This window comes from Vespula vulgaris, chromosome 12 (genome assembly GCF_905475345.1).
Source record: "Vespula vulgaris chromosome 12, iyVesVulg1.1, whole genome shotgun sequence".
NCBI lineage: Eukaryota > Metazoa > Arthropoda > Insecta > Hymenoptera > Vespidae > Vespula > Vespula vulgaris.
The window spans coordinates 5,556,786-5,578,863 of record NC_066597.1 but is presented as its reverse complement, the minus strand read 5'-3'; the positions used below and the strand labels follow the sequence as shown (position 1 = coordinate 5,578,863).

At 28.0% G+C, this 22,078-nt stretch overlaps 1 long non-coding RNA gene across 1 annotated transcript; it reads right to left on the bottom strand.

Moving 5' to 3' along the window:
• Window positions 1–952: 952 nt before the first annotated feature.
• Window positions 953–2,146, bottom strand: LOC127067967 (uncharacterized). The gene is made up of 3 exons (XR_007782809.1): window positions 2,000–2,146; window positions 1,822–1,906; window positions 953–1,330 (listed from the first exon to the last, which is right to left on the bottom strand). It is a non-coding gene; the product is annotated as an uncharacterized LOC127067967 (long non-coding RNA).
• Window positions 2,147–22,078: the final 19,932 nt, after the last annotated feature.

Below are 22,078 nucleotides of genomic sequence, written 5' to 3'. Positions count from 1 at the left end.
TGTGCCTCGTACTGCTTAGAGAATTAACCTGAAATATTCCGTTAATTCGCATTCTCAATCAAGTTTTTTAATCAAGCTAATGAAATTAAAATCAAATCGTACAGCCGATTAAAAATATTCAAATATTGTGAATAATTAAAGAAATAGCAAATATTCGGTTGAAAGTTGAGTTTACATTTGCGACATCGCTATTACAACGACTCACAGAAATTAGACACAGATATCACTCGATATAAATATGAAATATATCCGTACAATTTCCCAATACGCATTTGTTTGTAATATTTTTCTTTCTTTCTTTTTTTTCTTCTTCATTTTTTTTCCCTTGAATTCTTTTCTCCATTTTAATCCTTTTTTCTGATTTTCCTTTTTTGATTATTCTAATTCTTTTTCCACCTTTTTTCCTTTTTTGAATTTTAATCTTTTTTTCGATTCTAATTTCTTTTTTAATCTTTTGCGTTTTCTCCTTTTTGGTATTAATTTCTTTTTTTTTTCTTTTTCAATTCTAATTTTTCTTCCTTTTCTTTTTATTTTAATTTATTTTTTAATCTTTCTTTATCCCTTCGTACCCAGACGTCCCCACAGAGCTCCCCATCAGAAAAACGGAAATTCTTACAAGTAATAGTATTATAATTCTAGTAAGATAAGTAATATAAATTCTAAAGTAATATAATTCTAACAAGAGATCAATGAAACTGGCGTAATCGAATTTCTTCAAAACTTATCGTACTATCGAGAAAATTATAAGAAACAAAATATTGATTTTTTTTTGCAAAAGAGTTGTAACGTTTGAAAATTCGTCTAAATCAAATATGAATAAATCAATCGAAGCTCCGAACGTCTGAGAGGGCGCCGAAGTAAAGGGGTTAATTTTACCTTTTTCTAAATATCTACATGTATACAGATGAATACAAAGGCAAATTATAGTTATACATCAATATTAATACGTACACACACACATGTATATATGTATTTTTATGATTATACACACATATACACACTTATATACTTATACATATATATACATCTATTAACCCTAAATACATCCTACATATAGAGAGGTTTTCCGTTTAAACATTCGTAATAATTAAAACATATCAACACATGTTCTGTATGTGTATCTCTACATGTGTGTGTGTGTGTGTGTATAGGGTTAATTAATCTGATTCACACATTCACGAGTATAAAGATAAATAGAAAAAGAAGATGAAAATACAAATGTAAATTCACTTATATAGATACATTCGCGTCGTTAAACGATCAAACGTAATGATTTGGACGTAATTTTAGATATAATTGAATATTTACTTTTGCTTAATCCTGGTCCCGTCTGAAAAGAATAAAGAAAATTGAATTGATGTACGTACGTATAAGAGAAAATATTATATAAATTTATCTCTGGGCTGATTAAACAAAAATAAAATGTAATGATTTTACGACGGGATAGCGAACATAATTCTATCTCTTTCTATTGATAATTGTAATTAAGCAAGTTATCGTTTAATAATAATTTTGCAGAATGGTATTCAAGATAAATTTTAGCATATAATATTATATCACGATTGATCGAATGAAATTTACTTTTGTAACTATTCTGATTAATTGCAAAAGGAGTCGGTTTTCTGATTTTGTGCAACATGATATAACGGGAATATGGGATGGATTTGCGGAAAACCAATATTTACAGTCATTGCTTCCACAGCAATGAAATTATAATATTGTAATATTATAATATGATGAAAAATTTATAGCAGAATTTTAAATTTCATCGCTATTATTATTACTCGTTATTGTTAAAGGAAAGAAATGAAAATTACTTACGGCATTGCTAGGAATCCATGCTCGTTCTTGCTTATATTACATATGTGTTTAAACAATGTGAGCATTCCGGTCATCTCGTTACATCCTGGACATTAAACGAAATATTAAGTTCTTACTTAATTTCATTTCTTTCCTTGAAAATTGGTTTCATTAAAAATAAAACATCATTATTCTTTACCATGTGGATCAATCAAGCACGCTCACGGTAGTCAAGGAAAGATACTTTCAGTGCTCTTCAGACATTTTTATTTCGTGTTAATTCCGTATTTTAGTTTTATGAAAACTTTTAATAATTTCTCCCATCGGCACGATCTTGTGAGACACCGTTAACACAGTCGTCTAGGAAGAAAAATTATAAATAAGTACGTATTTACATGTACAGATGAATATCATTTGTTATTATTATTTCTATCGATCTGGTTCATAAATTTTTCTAAGAATAAATAATAAATAATAAGCTTCATATAGATCGTATTTCGACATGAGGCGCGTCATTTAAAGGATAATATTAATGATGATAATATTAATAGGACATATTTAAATGGTCGAACACTTTTAAATTACTCCTTTCGAATAATTGGTAATTATTCCAATTACACGATCTAAACGTTGACAGAGCATGCTTAAAAAAACTCTATTAAAAGATTTTGATAACTTTAGTGTTTTATCTTTATTAAAAATACTTCAAAGTCTTTCAAAATGTTCGATAAATCTTTCAATATACTTCCCAAATGTTCTAATTATTTATGGAAAAATTTGGGCCAACATTCAGAATTTCATTTTAACTTTACATAGAAAAAATGTCAGAATCTCCTTGAAACTTTTTCAATATTGCACGAACTTTTTTGTATCGTGCAAACGTTACGAAATATCCGTTTAATAATTGAAACCACAACAACTGAAATGTTTAATCAAAGATCCATACGATTCGTTGAGAACGTTAAGGGACCTTTCTATTTTTCTTCTATTTTTCATTTTTCTGTTCTCTTCGTCAATGAATTAAATCATGTATCTCTGTTCCAATTGATTAACTAATCGGCAGAGGAACGATTGAATTAGTGTCAAACCAGCAAATTAGCTAGTATCGTGGATTCCTCAAAGGATATTTTCATCGGGGATTACGAAACAGGATAGAGCTACGCAACAGTTGGCCATATATACGATTATTATAATACGACATATAAATGTATAACAGAAATATCCTAATTCAGATAACTCTAATTATATTTTCCTTTCTCTTTAATATTATGCGATAATACGTCAAAGACAAATTACAGATAAAATAAAATATAATATAATAAATGTAAAAGAATAGATAAAATATAGTATAAAGTAATAATAAAGAACTATGCAATTTTCTTTAGTACATTATAAATTGCTATATCGTAGTATCGTAGTATTGGACACAAAGTATAAAATAGTGTATAATGTAGCGTCTCCAATATAACTCATATATACATATATAAAATTATAGAATTTTCTATAGCGAGGCGTACAAAAAATTTTTAAATCTATGAAAATAAATCCTTGAGTTATGTATTAAATGTTAATATTAAATTCAATTATAATTTATTATACCAAGGCCATGAAGTGTAGAACGTCGGCGATTCTTAACGTCACTTTCTAATTTTTTGGCATTTCTCAGCTACTTCCGTTTGCACGCTCGTCTTCCTTTTTAAATCGTCTTTCATCTTTTGGAATTTGTTAGCACTGGTCACATTAGTGTCTCCAAACGGAATAACTTTCGCTGGTCCAACTCTCATCGAAAAGCTTCTACCCCGACTCCCAGACACAATGCAGGCGCAACCCAGTTGAGAGCATGCGTTATTCATTTCCCCCTATTATTTTTCATAGTCCGACGAGAATATCATTTTCTGTAATCTCACCAGTATTGCTAGCAAGTTTAGATCAATACAGCTATTACGGGAAATTTTTTTTTGTTTTCAACTTCGTTTTCTCTTTTTAAATATCACTTCTTTTGATTTTCCCTATCTGTCGTTTTCCATATACATATCCTATTCATCATCTTATTATTTAAGAATCGAATTTCGTTTATTTTCCTTTCTGGAAGGGAATTTTTTTTTTCTTTTTTTTTTTGAAATTTATTTAGTTTACGTGAAGAGAACATCGACATTGCATAGAAAATAAAATTTAAAAGATTGTATTTAGAAGAAATGGTTATTTATTTCATTGAAAATTTGTCTCTCTACGCCATTTATAACTTTTGTTTTTAGCGATGTTAATCGGTTAATCGAATATCTACCATTATCTTAAGGAATAATTAGAAGTAAATATTGGGTAATGTATTATTTAAGTGCTTTTCGAAAAATTTATTCATTTGGATAATACAATCCGAAATGTTATATTGCTAGAAATATAATAAATGCCATAATAATGCTATGCACATTTATACGTAATAAGAAATAGACGATTAGAGAAATGTAATATTTTTCTAGTAAATTACTTGTTACTTTTGAATTAGTACAGTATGAATTATTAATTAACCGAAAGTATGATTCGATAATTTTTTTTAAATTCTTCAATAGAGAGTAAATTTTTAGGAAAATGTAGTCGTTTATATGATTGAAATAAATTAGCGATGTGATACATAGTTCTGTAAAAAAAAAACAAACAGATAATTAAATAATTAGATAAAACCAATCGTATTATCTAGATATCTGTTATTGTTTAATATAAGGAAAACGAGTGAAAAAATAATTTTTTTATTTTCAAAACATGCAAAATACACAGACGCACGCATATATCTGCGCACGCAGTCTCGCCCACTTGACTAGACGCATGCATACGCGTACAAATGCATGCACAGAGGGAGTAGGATTATAGGCAAAACGAATAATAACTAATGAAGGTATGTGACGATACATAGGAGACTATGGATAACGAAGACGCAATTTCATTGAATTCCTATTCAAATTTATTGACAATGGAATTCGCAGTATGCTATGAGTTTATTAGTCTATATTCTTATATTTTTAGGAAGCGTTGAATATTATGATTATATTAAACATTAATAGTATAAATATTTATAATATTATTAAATGTTATGAATATTTTATTAGTATATGTTGTGAATATTATAACAAACAATTTGGAGCATTGAATTTATAATTTCTTCTACGTCGACTTATATTGAATAATTACTTATATCAAATTGATGCAACTACGATTAAGACAGGAAGTGGAGGAAACATGGAATGGACATTTTTCGTATAATTTCAAAATATTCCCGAAGAACGTTATTGTCTTGAGAAACGGTACACCTTGTTCGATGAAAAATTCCTCTTTGATTCGTGTAACTGCCATTATAAATTTTTTCTCTTTTATCTTCCTCCTTAATTTCAATCACATAACGAATACGATGTGGATTTTACGAATCACTTAAAAACGAAGATGATGTTTGAAAAAGAAATATCTTGCCTTTAAATCCTGTATGTTGATTTATAGTATTAAACCAAGAGTAATAAAAAAGTTCAACAAGCCGCTGATAATCTTCGATAGTATAGTACCGCCGACCGTTGCCATGTAATTTAATTTATGCTTTTCACGCATGAGATACATAGAATTACCCGAAACTTTTATAATAAATTTTGTGCATTGAAAAATCAATAAAACCACCCTTAATTCCCAGTACTTTACCGAATTTTTTGATATATAAAAATTTAAGAATTTTTTTATTAAGTATCCTAAATCGCACTGAATTGAGCTGACCCTGCCCAAAACTTTTATAGTAAATTCTGTGTACCGTAAAATGAATGGAACCATTCTTTAATCTCGATACTATGCTGAATTTAATTGAAATAGTACAATTAAAAATTTTTTGTTAGGCACTTTTAATCTCCTCTGATTGAGCCGACCGCTTGCGAAACTTTTATAATAAATTTTATGCAACGTAAAATTAATAAAGCCTCCCTTAAATCCCAACAGTTCGCCGAATTTTATTGTATATTAAAATTTAAAGAATTTTGCATTAACACCAAAAATCGCCCCTAATTGTGCCCGCCCTGTACGAAAATATTATAATAGATTCTGTGCGCTGTAAAAAATAAAACCACTTTTAAACTCCAGTACTTCATTAAATTTTTTTGTATATTAGAATTTAAAAAATTCTTTATTAAATTCGGCAAAATACCATGTTTTAAGGGTGGTTTTATTAAATTTACTGCGCACAAAATCTATTATAAAAGCTTCGGACATGGCCGGCAAAATTAGTGGTAATTTAGAATACTTAATAAAAAAATTTTTTAATTTTAATATTTGTATTAAATTCGGCAATGTATGGAGATTTAAGGATGATTTTGTTAATTTTACCGTTCATAGAAAGTATTATAAAATTTTCGGACGTGGCTGGCTCAATTAAGAGCGAATTAGGATGCTTAGCAGAATAGTTCTTTAAATTTAATTACTGAAGTAAATATGGCAACGCACATGTGTGTCAGGATGGTTTTGTTAATTTTACGATGTACAGAATGTATTATAAAATTTTGGACAGGTCTGTATCAATTAAGGGCAACTTAGGGTGCTTTATAAAAGATTCTATAAATTTTTATATTGTAAAAGATTCGAAAAATACTTAGGTTTAGTAGTAGCTTCATTAATTTTACAGTGCACCGAATCTATTATAAAAGTTCCGGACTGTCTCGGCTCATTTAAAGGTGATTTAGGGTGCTGAATAGAAAATTATTTAATTTTGTTCATTTCAATAAATTCGGCGAAATACCAGGTATAAGGGATGGCATTATTAGTTCTACGGTACACAGAACTTGTTATATAACTTTCGGAAAAGGCTGACTCAATTAGTATCGATTTAAAGTGCCTAATAAAAAAATTTTTGAATTTTATTATTTCAATTAATTCCGGCATAGTAACGAGTTTAATGGTGGCTTTATTAATTTTACGATGTGCAGAACCTATTATCTAAGTTTCAGACAAGGCCGACTGAATTAGGTGCGACGTAGGGTTCTTTATAAAAAAATTCATTATATTTTAACATCTCAAAAAGTTCGACAAAGTACCGGGGTTGAAGGGTAGCTTTATTTATTTTACGGTGCACAGAAGCTATGGTAAATGTTTCGGACAGGGCCATATCAATTAAGAGAGACTTAGAATGCTTCATGAAAATTTTGTAAATGTTATTATTTCGAAAAATTTGGCAAAGTAACGGGGTTTCTGAGTGGTCTCATTAATTTTACGGTGCACAGGATGTATTACAAAAATTTCGGACAGGACCGGTTGAATTAGGGGTGAAACGAAGTTTTGATTAGTTCCAGTCCAATTAGGAGTGAATTAGGGTGCTTAATATTAAATTCCTTAATTTATAATATTTCAATTATAATCGGCAAAGTAGCGGAGTTTCAGTATTATTTTAATAAATTTATGTTGCTCAAAATCTGTTAGAGTTTCGAAAAGGTCCAGCATAATTACAGGTGAATCAAGTTGCTTAAAATAAAATTTTTTAATTCTCCATATTTCAATTAAATTCAGAAAAGTACCAGATTTTCACGGTTGTTTTATTGATTTTACGAAGTACAAAAAAAAATATTAATTTTGGACGGAGCCGACTCAAGTAGGGAACAATTAGTGTGCTTAAAAAAGAATTTTACAATTTTTAATATTTTAATTGAAATCGAAAAATTGCATGGTTATCGGAATGGTTTTGTTAATTTACGATGGATATATCATTCTATATATATTATAAAAGTTTCTGACAGGTCCGGCTTAGTTAAGGGTGAATTAGGGTGCTTAATAGAAAATTATTTATATATATTAATATTTCAAATTATATAATATTAATAATATAAATAATATAAATAATAATATTAATATTTCAAAAAATTCGGCAAAGTACCGGTGTTTAAGGGTGGTTTTATCAATTTTACAGTGCACAGAATCAGTAATAAAAGCTTCAGACAGATCAAATATCAATTAGGAGCCATTTAAGATGTTTAACAGGAAATAATTTCAGTTTTAATATTTCATTTAAAATCGGCAAAATACTGGAGTTTCATTCCAGTATTAATAATAACTTGAAATATAAAACATATTACTAAATTATAAAAGAATACAACTATTTAACATATTTAACACTAAAATTTAATAAAATTAAGCAAAATTGAACAAACAAATTAATAATTAAATTTTAATATTTAATAATAATATTTTCTAGTGTGGTATTTGACAAAATATCTAATTTTATATATTAGAATTTTACAAAATCTGTAAATAAAAACAGTATTTTTAGATTTCCTTTTCTATATATCTAGTCTACATTGCTTTTGTAGCTATTTTGAGACCAGAAATTTTTATTATTTCCAAATAATGTGTGTTGCTGCCTCTTAACAAACATTGCAGAGGAGCGTTTTTAGTTATTAAATTTGAAATAATTTACGAATATATTATCGGTAATCAGTTACAGATTTTGGCATGTCATTACATTACTGGTATTCAGTTAAATATTTTGAAATAGCCTAGGATTATGATATTAACACTCTCGAATTCGATGTTATCAGTCTCTTCCTTTTCCTTAAGTAATTTAGAAATCTCTAGTTGTATCATCATAAAATCTAAAATGTTGCACATTTTCAAAAATAAGTTTGAACAATAGAAATTGTACTCTATATTATTGCTCTAAAATCCTGGTTCATGAAAAAATGTTTTATATATACTGATAATAATATCATGAAAATTTTAACGATCGTTATTGTTATTAAAATTGATCTATCTAAGCTTCAATGTTTTGACTCAATCAAGTATATTCTGAACATTATTATAGAATAATATAAATTACTTTTCCAAGATTTTCAAGTTTTCTAATTATAAGTACTTTTAAACTTTACTTTTCATTTCTATTAAACATGAACACAAAACTAATCTCACTATAAAATAATGTTTCTTTGAAAATATATCATGCAAAAGTATAAAGCCTTTTCAAAAATTCGAAATAGCGCCGTCTTTGATTAAACGTTCATCTTTAAAATAAGATCTTGTTCATCAAAATCAGTCAGTAACTACGCCTATTACCATTGTAATATGTACATAGTAAATGCTTCTTTCGACATCTTTCGCGAAAAAGAAGTTTTGTACAATGCCTGTTTCAACCCTCGAAATTTGTGGCAAAAAAGGAGCTTGTATACCCACTATTAATTTATATATACACGCTTGAATGGTGTTTGTTTTATTTTCGTGACGATTGTTTGCTTGTTGTGTAGTGGAAGCTGATGATGCTTAGATTTTCTAAACTATTATATTTCAAACGCAATGAAATGCATTTCACGATGCTCGCACGGAAAAGCTACAGTAATTCACTCGTGCATTTTAATGAGCTTTGGATAAATAATTCTAGGACAAAAATAAGAATATACGAGTCCAATCGTTCATGTCAATAGATCTGTTTCTAAGATACTGTTAAATTTTAAAAAAATTTGTAGTTCCTTCCAGATTTTATATAGAAATGCAAACTTCTTAGAAGTGTGTAGTAGAAGTGTGGCAGGCATATTAGTTTTGTAATTCCGTTATACAGACTTTTATACTATTGTATGTTGTCAAATAAAAATTATTTATATTTTTATAAAAAAAAAGTTTCATAATACAGGGATCGCAAGCTCAATGACCTCTTGTGTTTTTTATTGTACTTATATAACATAATCAACTAATTTATTCTTTTTCTTTCCTTATCTAATAATTTACATTTATTTTCTTCGCTGATGGTGATGTGAATTTCGTGATGTTTTGTAGTAAATAAGATACAGTAGCGGTACGATTTGGTTTGATGACAAATAGTTATAAAGTATACACATTTATTGATTATTTCTTCAAAAATAAAAATTAGTGATCATACACTTATATATTACATATTATTTTGATAAAGATTAAAACATGAGTTCCATCCACATTACGCATTTTTTCTTCCAGCGCTATTTTATAGCTTCGTATTATTTTTATTATTCACTGATTTTACATTATATTATTACTATTACTATTACTACTACTATTACTATAATAATAATATATAATATAATAATATAGTGATAAGAACAATGATAAAAAGAAAAAGTAGAAAAATATGCCTATATGCATCATATACATATATGATGATAATTTATGATAACGGAAAAAGAACAATGTGTTCACTTCACGGGACTCTCAATAAATCCTGTTTTTGATTATCTCGACACATAACCACTCGTTGATAGATACGTGTAATATTAACGACCTATAGTAAGTACAAAATGTTTGTTTTGTTTTGTTTTCGTCCGTTATTGATTTACTTTGTCTTTTTATCTTAACGTATCTATCTATCTTATCTATCTTACGTAACTTATCTATCTAAACGTATTTGTTTGTAACACATTTGTTTTTATAGCGTTTCTTACTCACAATCAATCATCACGATCTGTAGGCTTAATAATTTTGTCTGGTGAGTGATTTAAAAATGCCAGCAAGAGAAAGCAATATGAAAATAAAAAAAAGTAAGACCAATCCATTGGCCTTGAAAAATTACTGTAGGAAGAAGGGAGAATGAATTTCAGTATTTCAAGAAAAAAAAAAAATAGAAATTAAATTCCAGTTCACCGGACACACCAAGTGGAAATTCACAGAATATATTTTTGAATCTCTATAGATAAGCGCAAATATTTTTAATTTCTTCCCATCTCCTCTATAAATAAAACGTATCAAATATAAATACAGATAAAAATTCTTTTCAATTATCAAGGCGTCGAGTATTATATATTTTATATTCTATAAACATTTAAATGGTGTGGATCTGCAAGTAGATCTTCCTTTTTCTTGTGCAATCACGGATATGTATTAATTTTAAAATCCCGCAATGATTTTATCAGTATTATAAAATTAAAATGTAGTGTATGATAACTGTAGTATATTTATAAATATCCTAGGTCAATATAGAAGATATTAAATTATAGAAATATGTGTTGAATATTTCTTACAATTACACTTAGTCGTCATCTGACGCGAAATGAATCACGGAAATAAAAATAATACATGATTCGACATACACCAATTAGTAATGTTTCATTATGAAAAAAAAAGCAGTATGAGAAGTCGCGAATCTTTTAAAGATACCCAAGAATATCGTATAGGATATTATTAGAGATATCGAGACGAAGACAGAATCGAATTAAAATCTTAAACAAGTCGTCCAAAAATTTTTAACACGTTTGCTACCGTTTTCACAGCGGAGAAGAAATTTCGTTTACAGCCCAGTATTATTTTTGTAAAATTCTTCAAAATATAATACAAGTTTCTATTTATTTCTGCAAAGATAACAATACAACTTATGAGTATATATTATTATACATACATATATGTATATTATATTATATACAACTTATGAGTATATATTATTAAACATACATATATGTGCGTGTGTACATGAGCAATATACATATATAATTGAGAGAAAGGAGGTAGAGAAAATAAAGAGAAGAGAGAAAATGAAGGAGAGAATTTGTTTCGAAATATTTCGATTTATTTTCACGAATGAGTTTTGAATGTATTGTTTATTTCTAACACTTTTATTAAAATGTACAGGACTTTTATAAATTTTATCCTAGGAATAATAATTGAATTTATATTAGTATTAGCTTACAATGATAAGTTATTAAAGCTGTGTCTAAATATACATCTTCTAATTAAATATTCGGTTGCTTATACCACAACTTGCTAATCGGTTATGTTTCAACGATATTTTTAGTATAAAAATTGTACAAAATAATAATGGAAAATTGTAGGGACTGCAATAGCAAATCTTACTTTTCTTGATATTGTTTTAAAACAGTACGTCAGAAAATTTAATTGTTGCCTAATATTCTATCTGTTAACTTTGAAACCAACGAAAACAAATGAACTGATCAATAATATTTGAAGTAATAATTAAAGATGAATAATATAATATAAAGATGAATTAATATAAATTTTCTCTATTCGAAGTTTAGACTACTTATTCTGTTTGTTAATAGAAACAAAAATTATTAATAACAATAATTAATTATTGTCTACGATCTTTACTTTGCACTGTTTATCCAGTTATTTCTATTATTAAGAAGTTTTTAATTTTGCTTATATTTTACTTATAATAATTATTGAAAGTAATTAATTGGAAATTTTTACATAATTATACCATAGGTGACTGCCATGGTCCCGTTAACAAAATAATAGGGTAAAAATAGACAGAAAGTTACCAACTATCAAAGATCCAAAGTCGAGTAAATTTTATTAGAAGATAATTCTGACAAATCTCTGACAAAATTATTCTGTCGCTGGTCTCTGATATTTTTCTGTTAAAGAACTTTTTTACAATATTAGTTGCATTAAAGAAATCTGAAAATTCTATTCCATTCACAATAAATTCATATATTATTACAATTACATATATATATATTTATATGTATATATGTTCTATTTTTATCAATTTGTGTGTGTCTGTATGTATTTATTACTTATAGAGGTTATAAATTATTAATATTATATAATTTTTATTCCTTTAATCCGATGATATTTAACTGATTGTAATGGAACAGAGAAAAACAAACAAAAGTCATTTCTCAACAATAGAAGATTTCTTATCTTAACAAAAAATTTTCTTTTCTTTGACGAAATATTTGTCACGAATCCCAGATATAACAATCGAATTTATTATTTTTTATTTAATGGAAAATTTCAGTCATTTAAAGCTTAATTTTCTTTTTTAAATAAAAAAAAACCTACACTTTTTATGATATATTAGGAAACAATATGAATTAAATATTTCCGCAATTCACCAACGAAATTACAAACCTTTTTGTATCCTTATGTGTTCCTCCGAATTCATAAATTCATTTCTTTCATATATATGTACATTGAGGCTTTCATCTAATGCTTGTTAATTGCCTACCTCGCTCCAACCTCACTACTTACTTTCCTTGTTCAAGACTAACTCGTTCGCCCTTACTCTTTCGACATATTTTACGGTATGCTACTATACGTAATTAATTCTTCATAACACAAGATGAAACTTTTTATCATCAATCAGATAGCTTATTCATAACTATAAATTCTATTGAAATATCAAATTCCCATTCGTGATAATCGTTCGATTAATCTATTCGTTTCTATCAGTTAATATCCAAGGATAATTTGAACATCAATACATCGATTAATATCACTAGCAATTAGACCGATAACAAATCAATACTATCGATATCAGTTTACAAATCATGATGTCGTATCGAATACTAATTCTAAGTCGTAAGTATTATGTTATAAAAATATTCACGTGTATGCGCGCGTGTGTGTGTATATCGAAAGAGTGCTAAGATTAGTATCTATAAGATAGAAACGTAATACTAGTAATATAAATGACATGAGCGGTATGTAAGCGAGAGTATATGACCGATAAAGATGCACGTGAGGAGATTACATGATGTCTAGGACTTTGTTTGAAAAGTCCTAAAAGATATATCTGGATACAAGAAAGCGATAATAAGGGAACGAAAGAAAGAAGCGGTAACTAATATGAGAGACTAGGTATCAATGCAGAGAGAGCAGAGAATACAAGAGATCAGAGCAGAGAGTAGAAAACAATAAAGAGTACAAGAGAGTAAAATAGAATAGTTGAATATTATCGAGTATTGACATTGTCGAGCAAATGTACAAACGAGAGAAAGTTTGTATATCTCAGGAAATAATAGAAAAACTGTTAATATTTTTATTTTCTTTGCTGTATCACGAATATTTATACGGCTATCGATACATCTGTGGAAGTATTAATACCCGTTCCGTACTTCTATGAAAATATAAAGACGATTTGTCTTTCAGTCTTTCATCTTTCAGATTTTCGTTCGTTAATCCAAAAAATCGCTATTCGTTTGTTTCTGTGTCAATATTAAACATCATCTCCTTTTTATTAAATTATATTATTATTTATTTAATAAAAAATTTATTTAATAAAAAACAATATTAAACATAAGTATCAAACGAGTGTCAATACTTTCATTAGGTATCATCAAACAGAAATTGATTCAATATTATTAGGTATCATCAAACGGAAATTGATTCAATATTATTAGGTATCATCAAATGGATATTGATCCGATATAAACGCTTTTCAACTTGATATCAATTCATTGAAGTATGTCAGTTTCGAAAATTGATATCAAGTACCTACAATTTTAATATATATCGACTCTTCCCATTGAGTGCTTTGATATTGAATTGCTTGGATATCATCAATAATATCAGTATCGATCCGATCATTAGCTATTTTATACATAAAGAATAATGAAAGTTTGTAGAAATCGATCTTCCTTTTCGATAACCGATTGAAATCCAATTTTCAATTAACCATTTAACATATAATACTTTGTAAGTAGACCTAATATTTGTTTGACGACACGAGTCCTCTTTCTTGACAATTTTATACGCAAACGAGTATTAAATGGACCTGTACTGTTATATTTACTAATCAAATTCTTATCTCTTAAAAAGATAAAGATGAAAGAAACAAGTTACTGTTGCTGAAATGTTTTCAAGATAAGATGATTACGCGCCGTACTATGTTTCAAGTATCATAATCAATGAATTTTTTATTTCTTTTGAATAGTATTTAATATAAATAAACAACATATTTTTAACAATGTGTTTCCTAATATAAAAAAAAATAAATATTAAAAAAATAAACATTATTTCTAAACATAAAATGTTTCCCATAGAATAAATAAAATAAATATGTATTATAAAAATAATATCCTTAAAAAGGTATAATTTAATAAAAAGGAGATGATATATATATATATCATTTTGTTAATTGTGACAAAATATTAACTATTAAAAATTCATGTTTTCTACATTAAAATATCTGTGTCACGCCAATAATAATCATAAACTGGTAATATTACAGTTATTATTGTAAAGAATTTATTATAACTAATTTTTTAATAATATTGTATTTCTTTTAATCATGTACTAATAATAACAAATTTATTTAATAAAAAAAATAGATAAGAATGCTTCTTTATAATGCCGTTCAACTTCTTGTTAACCCCCAAAACAGCTCGTTGATTTATTCTTCTTCGAAACCAAACTATTTGACTCCGTAGCTTTTTCTAAAACTCTTTATTCCTTCATGTCAGCAATTAAGTGCTCTTTCTCCTACTGTTAATGAATTTTAAACCTCTTAGGTGTTTATTTAATAGCAAAAAATCATCTGTGTCTATCTAACATTACGTCTCCCTATATCAAAAGAAGATTTGATAAAAATATCTTAATGATCCTTTCTAAAGAATTTTGTTCTATTTGTTTCGTCTCTTTCTCTGGAATTTTTTCTACATTCCTTTAAAACAAACCTTTCAAATAATATAGTACTTCCCATTCTTTTCCTTTTTCTAAATTCTTCTTTTTGCTTCATAATAGCTGGTTTTCCTGCTATACGTATTTTTTCTTCCCCACCCATTAATTTTACATCTATTATACAATTATTCTTCTTAATAAAATTCGAATCTAATATAATATTCTCTGCTATGTTCGCTAAATGTACATTCTGACTTAAATAAAGTTCCCAATACGAATCTATATTAATTTTTGCCATATACCATTTTCAGCCCCCCTATTATCGTCGTAAATTCGATTTTATCGAATTAAAATGCTCTATATCTATTGTCCTGAAGTGAGGCTGACGGATCTGTGAGGAATTTTTGTTTTCTGAAAAGGAAAATAATTTCCTTGTTTTCTGTCCTTCGACGAAACTAGGTTATCCCTCTCGTCCTTACCTCGGTGTCATTTTTGAGCTTCAAATAATTCTTTTTCTTCTTTTAGTATTGCAGATACTAGTTCTTAAAATGTCCTCTTTTTCTGTAATGCCAACATTGCTCTATCCTTGTGTTACAGAATTTCTTTCTCGTCTCGTCCTGCTTTCCTGAAATTTTTTCGAAAATTTGTAGGGACGTTTCATCTTTCTTTCATTTCTAAAAACAGAATCATTGACTGATTTCACAGGCTTCAACAATACTTCATCAAAAGAACGGCACTTAAATTAACAGAAAAGAAATTCAGCAGAATCGTCACTTCAATACGAAAATTTGATATTTACATTTATATTTTACAATAATATAAATACGTATATGTATTATTTTTCTAAGTAATATTATTGTCAATTTATTGTTACAACACATTTTTTTAGATAGTAAGAGCAATATGGCAAGATAAACGAAAGATGAAGAAATACAGTACTTTTTGCAATAGGATATAAATATTAACATCTTTTGATAATATTATTACCTCCTAAATCATATTATTATAATATTATTATAATGAATTGTTTTAAGCAGATGCAAACAAAAAAAAATGCATTTAGTTATTCGAGTATCTGAGGAGAAGCTATGTCTAACTAGAAGACATACGAAGAATCTATATTGATTTTGTACCAGCTGTTCTGTAAAAATTGATAATTACACTGATGTCTTACAATCAGTTTAGTTCTTCAATTTTTGTTGTGGATGTACTACAAAATAATGAATACAAAACGTACTGGCATAGAAGCGTTACTACCGATAAAACAACATTACACAATAAACTGGAGATCACACTAATCCACAAACACAAGAAAATAACACAACTAATTGAAATAGCCATAACAAATACAATAAATATATAAAAGAAAACAGGAAGATAGTAAATATAGGAAGAAAATAGAAAAATACATTGAAGCAGCTAAAAAAATCAGAAAATTATGATATAAACAAAATAGTAGTAATTCTGATCATATTATCAACCAAAGGAGCCATAATACACAACATATGCATACTGTCATTATATACAAACATATATATACAGTTACGGCATTTAAGAAAGTCTATTACTCGTATCATATAATAGATCAGATTTATAATTCCGTAATATCTTTATCGAACAATATTGATTCAAATATTTTATTAATTCCAATAGCAATTTTAAATTACCGAAAGTATTGAAATACTACTGTATTTAATCCTTTTTTAATGTACGCTGCATTTCAACTCCATTCATATTATCTATGTCAATAATAATGTATTCGTTAGTTTTTTATATTTAAATAATTAAATAATTAAATTCTCATGAAAACGCTCCTGAAATATAATATATTCCGACTTGCTTTTTTCAACTTAATAGTAGTTGTCTAATTTTCTTTTCGATTTTTTTCAATAATTTTGATTACTTATTATCTTCTATTTTTTTCCAATTCCGAATTCTTTTTCTTCTCGCACTTCGTCCAGTGCTAGATTTATGCGGGGACAAATGACATCTACATTCTTACAAAGATCGATTGTATTTTTCATTCCTCTCAACTATTGCTTTTAGCTTTACCTTTATTTACAACAAAAGCAATATTTGCAGTATCGTCGGTAGGAAGAATCTAATACTCCGAGAAAGCCAAGTAATGTTATTAATCCTCCTCACTTCGATATAGTCAATTTCCTCTTTTTCTTAACTTCTTAGGAAAGGATGAGTCACGAGTAATATCACAATCTCTAAGTGAATTTATCCTATTCAAACTTATGGAACCATATTCTATAAAGGGAAGAACCATAACAACTGACAATTTTTTTAGAAGCTTACCGTTTGTATCAAAATTACTAGCAAAAAGAATAACACTACTTAGTACTATATGCGGAAAAAATAAATTATTTTACAAATAAAAAAATTTGTGAAACAAAGAAAGATACTATGGCTCGTTTTTCATTATTACTTTCTAGATGAAATGGGATTGTTCTCACAATTCTCACAATTCGAGACTCGAAGCATTGTGTGTCGGGTCATGAAAAGGAGCAATGAAAAATCATAGAATACATCAACTCCTTTATAATATTCAGCAAACCAATGTTCATGCAATTGACTATGTTGGTTTATCTACTAAATCGATTAGTAAGATTCGGAAGGAAGATTCCAAATTTGTATAAGAAGAAAAAAATATAAAGGAAAATGGAAAAGGTATTTCACTTTTTTGAAGATGAAAAAGTAAAAATAAGGAATATTATGTATGACTACATTAAATAAAAAATTTTATCAAGTACGCCTCAATTACGAGTACCTATTCGGGAAAAAATACATTTTCCGTGAGAACTACACAGTCTCCAGAAATTCTTGAAAAACTGTTCAAGCAGTGGAGGAATAATAATAGTATCTGTAAAATTTTAATAAACAGGCCAAATATTTGTGTTTCCGTAGCGAGGGAAATATATAAAAACGATTGATTATTGCAGATCTCAGAATAGAAATATGATATATATTGACGAAGAATACGCTAGTTAATAAACAATGCTCTATTTAGTTTCGATAAATATAGACGAACGAAGAAAATGTTTGATGTTTTAAAAAATACAAGTATCTTTCATTGTTATATAGTAGTCCACGATGAAGGAGAACATGGATTTATGGATGGAGCTAAATTAATTTTTAAAACAAATACTATAATTGGCGACTAATATAGCCAAATGAATACGTAGAAGTTTGGAAAATAGATATAAGAAAATTTAATTCCAAAGACCCCAGTTAATTCTTTGATAGAATTCTAGTGATAGATAATATACCGTCGTATCACCTGACTGAAGTTAATAAAGCAATATACTGCAAAGAAAGACATGATTAAAAAACTCTTAAAAAATAAAGTCCCTCATTTATAAAATACGAAAAAATATCAATTATTTGCCCTGATAAATCGAAATAAAAATAATGAAAAAATATTTATAGCCAATGTAGCAGTTCATAAAACTGCATGGTCATAACGTTTTAAGAGTACCTCCGTGTATGTGTTAGCTAAACCCCATCGAACTAGTATAGACAGAAATGGAACGAAATCCTTCTACTTTAACACGTAATGAATTGACTGATAGATTAACTGATCCAAATAAATTTATCATAACAGATAGCTGCAAGAAATACTGTCAGCACATATCGAAGTTTCAGAAACCCTACTGAGATAAAGGCAGTTTAATGGAGAATGTATTAGAAATGTTATCATTACAAAATAATGATAGCGAGAATGACAATGAAAGTGATTCAAGTGACAAAGATACTATTTCTGAAAATTCTGAGGGAAAAGCAATTTACCTCGGAATTTATTTAAATTCTGACTAAAAAATTAATAAACCTTAAAATTTATTTCGACATCGAATTTATATTGAGAATAAAGAGAACTTAATATTGAAGAATATTTTTTCATTATGTTAATAGCTAGAAATCCGAAACCATATTCATGATTTGACATTGAATTCATCGTTTGCTCTGTCTCATTTGTTCCTGATAGATCTTATTTATTATCTACTAATCTAGTCATTATCGTCACTTGATATAATTAGTATGTCTGACTGTTTCAAAAAGACAGAGCAGAAAATATGTGTGAGAAAAGACCTCTCCTTTCATTCTGATCAATTAGATTCATATTCCTTCCGCAGAACTTTCTATCTCTACACAATAACAATCTAAATTTGTGAAAACGTAACAGACATTCCAAGTCAAGATCAATGATAGACATTAAAGAAACACGATGAACTTCGGAGAAAGATAACTGAACTCGACGCACAGTTCTGTAATGAAATTATTTTTATTGTCGAACATCGATGTGTTGTAAAATAAATGAAAATACGATGTTACAAGTTATAATTCGTAAAAATCAATATTATCAAAATAAAAATTACAAATCTGGTTTGTTATGAATTTTATGAATGTGGGAGATCAGATTTCCGGTGCCTTATAGTCTCTATGCCAGTTAAAACTGTGTTTTTCGGCTGGCGATTATTTGTTTGCGGTAGTTATTAATCCTTTTCGTACGGTACTCATAGTCGCGATAAATTAAAATGGTTCACCGATAAATTAAACAGCGAATAATGTCACCTAGATAAAAAATAGTCGATCTTTTGCGAATTTTTGCAATATTTTAATAATCATTTATTATATATCGTTTACTATATCTTTTGTTATACTTCTTGTTCCTTTTATAATACATCCTATATTATTTCCTTATTGTAATAGTCGAGGCGTCGAACTCACAATAGTTTTGTCTCACGAATGATTTAAAAATGCCAGCAAAAAAAGGAAATCTGACAAGAAAAAATAGGCGCAATTCATTGGTCTATACCATCCGGTGACACTACGTTGATGCCACACGAAAATTTTCACACAGATGCTGGTAAGACCACGTTGGAATCTGCGAAGCTATCGCATAAATGCCTATAACATACTGCTAGTGTTCTACACAAGGCAACAATTAATTACAGGTTGCAATACGATCATATTAACACATTTTCTTGTTTCTAACTTTTTAATAAAACAAGAAATTCTACTCTCTGATACTGGCAAACGAAGAAGTAAACTGGATAATAATTTATCCGATGTTCCTATTAAATTTTGGGATACATATTCAGATAAGGAACAAAGCCAGAACATCTTCATGGCTCCAAAACCCGAACTGATCCGACTTCGCACCATAAAATGTGTTACCAAGTGACATAGAAGAATCGGATGAAGATAACGATATAAAGTGATAAGATTTTGATTTACTGAAAAACAATAAGAAATTCGAAGACTCTACAGAACCTAATGTATTCTCCAAAGAGGTACAAAACGTGGAAGACTTCGCAGATATATTTATTGAATCGGAATTGATTGAACTTATTAGCATGAAAACATACACACAGAATTCTAATAAGAGTAAGCAATATAAAAAAGTTTTTTATTTTTTATTTTTATATTATTTTTCAAAGTTACTACACGCGAACTTAAAGGTAGGTTGCCTTAGCGATTCTTATGGGATTGATAAAAAATTCGAGGATGAACGATTATTCGTCAACGAATTCGTTACTGGAAACTTCAATATTTCGTGAAATTATGACTCATAATAGAATTACAGAAATATTATCAGTTTTACATTTTTCTGATAACAACAGTATACCCAACAATACTGATTGGCTCTTTAAGGTGCAATCCATAATAGATTATTTCTCAAAAAAGTTTTGCGAAACCTTTAATCTTAGGCAAAACATTTTCATCAACAAAGGTATGATACAATATCATGAATAAATGAGTTTTGTAGTTTATATAGTCCTTCGCAAATTACTAAATATGGTATCCTCATCTGAACGTTATGTGATTCCACCGTGGAATATATTTCATGCTTCAAAATATACTCGGATATTAGACAGACCTTAAAGAGTACGCTGAAATATGGAATTACTGACATATTTTTTTACATTGGTATCATTTGTACATGAAAAATTATTACAACAGCGTTGAACTCGCGGAGAATTTACTTAGGAAAAAAATCGGAAACTGCGAAAATATGTCTCAAAATTAGGATTTCCGACTAAATTAAAGAATTTTTAACTGAATATTTTCCAAACTCGATTACAACAAGTACATGAAAGGAGTGGATCAAACTTTTCAATTTCTTAAGTATTCCTAATTATTATAGAAAAAATATGAAATGGTAAAAAAAAGGCTTTATACCTTTCCAGAGTGCTCTATTCAATTTGTTCGAAATATATCAACACTTTAGTGTAAGAACCAAAAATCTACGTTTTAGTGATTTCTTATTGAAAATATCTGAAATTTCGTTAAAGGATAATTTACCCAATACTGAGAAAAACTTGTAAATCTCTGCAACAACACATCGTGCTTCACATCGTAATTGGACTGACAAACTTTCCGGGCAGCTAAAGCAATATTAATTGACACAAATTACTCAAACTTATAAACACAAAAGAACATGCAGCACGTATTATGTAAATAAAATAAGCAAGGGAAATCTACTATGTAAATCATGTAGAGTTTCTTTACATTTCTGAGATTGTTTTGCCGCTTACCATTTAAGAAAAAAGTATTGAATATTCGCACAAATAATAAACATATATATATATAATAAGAATGAATCACATTTATTTACATTCTCTAAATTTCGCAAAAATAGAAGGACAGGATTAAAAATTTAGAAATTAGGAAAATAAGACGTCTTACGATCTTTCGAAAAATACCGGTGACAAGCAGGAAAATCTACACGAAACTTATGTATGTCAAAAAAAGAAATGTTAGTTACACGTATGAACTATTCAAAGTTAAAAAATTATTATAAAAAGAAGAGAAAAGATATATTTCAAGAAAATATAAATACAAGTCTACCTAGCAAATCGTACATCTACAGTGTAATTTCACAGAATCCATTTTTGGAATCTGCACAGGTAATAAGTGTGAATATTTTTAATTCCTTTCCATG